The sequence below is a fragment of the Haplochromis burtoni genome, unplaced genomic scaffold (assembly GCF_018398535.1).
Source record: "Haplochromis burtoni strain Fernald_Lab_line unplaced genomic scaffold, NCSU_Asbu1 Contig_39, whole genome shotgun sequence".
Lineage (NCBI taxonomy): Eukaryota > Metazoa > Chordata > Actinopteri > Cichliformes > Cichlidae > Haplochromis > Haplochromis burtoni.
In genome coordinates, this window is record NW_024582400.1 from 1,279,345 (window position 1) to 1,284,766 (window position 5,422).

The 5,422-nt window shown below is 39.9% G+C and overlaps 1 long non-coding RNA gene and 1 other non-coding gene across 2 annotated transcripts; one reads left to right on the top strand and one right to left on the bottom strand.

Moving 5' to 3' along the window:
- Positions 1 to 423: 423 nt before the first annotated feature.
- On the bottom strand, positions 424 to 2,855 carry LOC106633147. Its single transcript, XR_001336216.2, has 3 exons — positions 2,245 to 2,855; positions 1,791 to 1,863; positions 424 to 1,619 (listed from the first exon to the last, which is right to left on the bottom strand). It is a non-coding gene; the product is annotated as an uncharacterized LOC106633147 (long non-coding RNA).
- On the top strand, positions 2,516 to 2,588 carry trnar-ucg. Its single transcript has one exon. It is a non-coding gene; the product is annotated as a tRNA-Arg (tRNA).
- Positions 2,856 to 5,422: the final 2,567 nt, after the last annotated feature.

Sequence of the window (5,422 nt, forward strand, 5' to 3'; positions counted from 1 at the left end):
CTCTGGGTTGACTGTTTCATTCTTTGTGATTATTTGATAACTTGCTGTAATCATTTTCTACCATTAAGGGTCTTTCAGCGGTTGTTTTGCAGCTTTTTGTGGCTAGTTTTATTTTTGTCTCAGTCTTTTTGTGTGGATTTTTTTGTAACTGTGGTGTAACATTTTTTTTACAGTTGCTTCTTGTGTTATGTTTTTATGTTACCTTTTGATATCTTTGCAGACTGTGAATCTTTTCCATCTTTTTGATGTAATTCTGGTTTCTTTTTCTTTCATTTTAGCATCAGTCTGATCCTTTGAAGTGATTTTGTATCTGTTCTTTCACATTGTAAATCTTTGCCATCATTTTTGGGGGGTTTTCTTGAGATTTTTTTTTTAGCTTTTTGTGGCTTTTGTGATGGATTTGTTTTTCTCTTTGTGGTGTGTTTGCATAATTTTTTGATAATTTTGGCATAATCTTCTCTTTGTGGTTGTCATCTTTCTTTTTGTAATTCTTCCGGATCATTTTCGGTCTGTTTTCGTTCTTTAGTGTCGCGTTTGTTGTTGTTCTTTATCCCTTTGTTGTATCTTTTTGAGTTATTTTATGCCCTTTGGGGATTTGCTTGTGCCACTGTGTGTTTTCGGGTCTTTTCATGGCTTTTTTATTCCTCTGTAATTGTTTTGCATCTCTTTGTGGTCATTATGTGTCTTTTTTGTAAATGTTAAGCATGATTGCTATGTTTTCGTGGTTATTTTGCATCATTTAGGGATCATTTTGTAGCAAGCTATCATTAGTTTGGCCCTTTGTGGAGTCATTTTGCGTTGCTGAAGGATCATTATACACATTTGAGGTTTGTTACTAATCTTTTTTTGTGAAGTTTTTGGATTCTTGTGGAGGTCATTGTGCACCATCAGTCACGTATAATTTTCCCTGGCTGTTGTTAGCTTCTTGGTGTGCATTTGTCTGTTTTTATTTTGTGGCTGTTTTATGGATCTCTGGCTATGAAATTGGAAGTGAAGAAACTTGTGACGGTAGAACAGGTAAAAGTTGTGGCCTTAAGGTGGTGCTAGAAGACAGTCATTCATCATACGTCCTCATGAAAATGTCTTTCTTGTGAACATTTTGTTGATAAATTGCTGAACGGAGGATTAAAGCTTTAACATGACATGCACTGATGGATTTGTAGTAGCAAAAACACCCAGAGATGATTTAAATAAACTACAAAAACTGATGGAATAGACACACTGTGTATCAAACAAACACATTGTGTATCAAACGTGTATCTATAATGAGACAGCTTGTTGCACGCTGAGGTTTGTCCAGCTCTTCATGGAAAGCCATCCTGTCTGTGCCGATCCTGTTTTCTGGCTGCCGCTGTGTTGAGGTGGCGTGGTAATCTGGACAGATCCTCAGTCAGTCCCATCTGGCTCATTTTGTTGTTCACACAGTGGCGGGCAAAGTGTCATAAACACAGATAAGGCCGGGAGGAAAATGTTTTGTGAGGGTCAGGGCTGCTGCGAGCGTTACAGTGCTGGCATTACGCTGAGTTATGGCTGCAATCAAGCCACTCAGGTGATTTGTGAAGGTCGCCTGGAGCGCAGAGGAAATGATTTTTCCTTCATGTCTCTGCAACACTCTGTAGCTACAAAATGACATTTCACAAAAACAAGTCAGCTTTACATCCAGGTTCTACATCTGATCTGAAAAATGTTGTTATAACAAGCACCATCCATATTAAAGACACTTTAAGTCTAACCATAGCCATTTTTCTCTTTGTAGTAATTTTTCTGACTGTGTGCAAACTATACATCACCTTGAGGTCTATTGCACCAATTTCAAGATGGCAGACACATTTTGGCCTGGTCCGGTTTTCTTTCAGTCACTTACTATTCAAATATGGCAAATGTTTTACGTCAAAGTCAGAGTTAGAGATACAGCCGTAACATTTGAATAAACTACTTGAATAAACCGTTATTAAAAAAATTCTAGTCCATATGTAGCAGCTACAGGATTGCTTCTACTGGCTGGAAAACAGCAGATGAGTTAACATTGTGCTAACTAGATATCTTTATGTAAACTGCCAGTTTTCACATTCAAAGTCAACTTCTGCATCACCTTAAGTTAACTCACATGAAAAACACAAACTAAACACCTGAATTTTTAGCTGAAACCAAAACCTCATGCATATTGTCTAATTAGCTACAAAGCAAGGTTAATAGAATTTCACTCAGTGAAAGTGCAGCACAAACAACTTGGATCCTCTGTACCATACAGCAAGCTGTAATTTTAGTCATTAAATTGGCTCCAAAAGGCAACAACAGCACAAAAACACAGCGGAGGAGTTCATTTTTATGACTCATATTAGTGGAAGTGAGGCTAAGTGGGGACACCTGTTAGACAAAGCCACCAGTACCCAGGTGGATGAGGTAAAGACTAATTTACCTCTGATTAGTTGTTGTGAACTCTCCATGCTGAGCGAATAATGGTGGGTTGATTTTGGATATTCAGTCAGCTGCAGTGAAAGACCTTCAGGTGTGAGACCACGTGGCCTAACGGATAAGGCGTCTGACTTCGGATCAGAAGATTGAGGGTTCGAGTCCCTTCGTGGTTGTTGCCGAGAGTTATTGTTGAGACCCACTAGTCTCTAGGGGATGATGTGGCACCTGGGTTCAACTGTTGGTGGATAGCAAACTAAATCTTCCAGTAAGCTTGTCCAATGGTTCCTCTTCTTTCTATTCACACACCCTTTGCAGACAATTTTATCAGGTTCTTTCAACCTCACCAAGTCTCTCATCCACTTCTGTTTGTCTTTGTTTAATCTGATTTCCAGAAGAATTCAATTCAACCAATTATAGATAATCATTGTATATAATTTACATGCCCCTCGTATGTGGAGTTTCTCAGGCCTCATTCCTTGGTCCTCTTCAGTTTTCATTATACATGCCACTCTTGGTTCATCTACTAAAAACATCCGCCTCTTCTACCTGAGTGAATGATTCACTACCAACAATAATTGATTGGTTGTCTTCCAGTTTTCTTCCTCTCAGCACTGGCAAAAGTGAAATTCTGGCGTTCCACCCTGAAAACCTCTCTACTTAGGTCAGTCATTACATCAGCACCCTCCACAGCAAAATGAAATTATAACTGACCAGCATTTGAAGTTTGAATCTCTCATCTCATCTCTCAAATTTGCTTGGCAGAATGCAGAAGCTAGGCTCCTAGTGCCAGTGCTGACACGTCATGCCTATTCATAATTTCCTTCACTGGCTTCTGGTGAAATTCATAATTCATTTAAAAACATTTAGTAACATATAAAGGACGACCTTTTCAGGCTCCAGACATTATAACAGGAAGCTCAGGGTCCTCTAAAGTGAGGTGATCACGCCTGCAATCCAAAGCAAAGGTTCCTATGAAAACTTAATTTTTACATGGCTCGTAATGCCAGACAAATATTAGTCTTTAGGACCAAAGTTCTTAAAGGCACTGTTATGATGTCTATTTCAACTGAGCTCTCCCTTAGAAACACAAGGGTTTACTTCACTTTCTCCAGAGGCTCCCTAATTCTGCCTAATTCTTCCTGTGGCCGTCAACTTATTTAGTAATCCATCTATGCTTTTAGTGCAGTCCTATATGATGTAAACTTCCACTCATAAAAACCCCCTGTCATTTAACTAATACAGAAGCTGTGGAAGTCATGCCTATCAAAACATTGTTATTATGGAAATTTAATAATATTTTGCTCATGTGCGCAATTATAATCACCTAATGCTGTGCTACTTTAAATGTCAGTTAATCATTTGAATCAGATGTGAAGAAGGACTCTGAAGCCAACACTCGATGAAGCCAACAGAACCACATCATCCGCGAAAATCAGAGATGAGATTCTGAGGCCACCGAAGTGAAAGCCCTCCGCCACTTGGCTGCGCCTAGAAATCCTGTCCATAAAAATTATGAACAGAACCGGTGACAAAGGGCAGCCCTGGCGGAGCCCATCACCCACCAGGAACGAGTCCGACTTATTGCCGGCCATGCGGACCAAGCTCTTGCAACGGTTGTATAGGGATCGAATGGCCCGTAGCAATGGGCCAGACACCCCAAACTCCCGCAGCACCTCCCACAGGACACAGCGAGGGACACGGTCGAATGCCTTCTCCAAGTCCACAAAACACATGTAGACTGGTTGGGCAAACTCCCATGCACCCGCAAGTATCCTTGAGAGGATAAAGAGCTGGTCCAGACCAGGACAAAAACCACATTGTTCCTCCTGTATCCGAGGTTCGACTAGCGGATGATCTCTCCTTTCCAGCACCGTGGCATAGACTTTCCCAGGGAGGCTGAGGAGTGTGTTCCCCTTGTAGTTGAAACACACCCTCCGGTCCCCCTTCTTTGGTTCTTTGTTTTATATTTCTAGGGAAAAAAGCAATTTGGTATTTCTTACAGAGAAAAACTAAGAGCAATTAACTGGTTTTGTCTATCTGGATTACTTGATGAAAAATGGGTGTTTACAGGAAAATTTTGATTTCCAGAAATTTCATTCAGTGAAACTCGACATCTTTTTGGAAAAGTCACCAAAGTGAACTGAGGTGTTCACATGGTGTGATTACTTTCAAAGTCCATGCAGTGAATTGTACTGATGTGAATTTGCATAATAGAGGTGTTTCCAATGGCAACCAGAACAGTGGGACAAACCTACTGAGGACACCTATAGCAGTACCAAAGAACTTTAGTTTCAGATAAATTAGTTCTATATACGGCTGTGGCTGTGGTAGACTGTGTCAACTACCGACTAAAAGGTTGGTGGCTCAATCCTTGACTCTTCCAGTCTGTAGATCAAAGTATCCTTGGTCAAGGCACTGAATCCCAAGTTGCCCCCAGTGAATCAGTGTGTATGTGCAAATGTTAAAAAGTGCATAGGTATAAAAAAAAAAAAACAACAACCAAACAAAAACATGCTGAATGAGTATGAGTGTGATTAAGTGGATGAAACTTGCTGCTCTTTGAGTGGACAACTGAAGAGAAATGCAGTATGAGTACGGATCCATTCACCACTAAACGGTTTCATCTATTCAAATTAACTTCTGGCTTGACAAACCAACATGGTTGCCAAGATACTGCTGTTCAAGTTTTAAAATGCAGAGTCCAAGATCAGTGAGTATCACGGTGGCTACATCCATTTTTTATGTTGTCTTTGGTATTTACAGTACTGTGCAAAAATCTTGAGCCCCCTCATTTTTTTATATTTTGCTTCATGGAAACTAGAGTTTCTTTTCATTTTTAAAGTGCTCTAGAGCAGTAATTCTCCAGGCTGATCTTTCTTTTTTTTTTTTCTTTTTTTTTTTTCGTGTCCCGTTTGGATATTTGGCCATCAGAATTGTTGTCTTAAGGCCAAGAAAGATGCCAAGCGGATTTATTTTACCAAGTGGATCATCATGGCCTTGCCATATT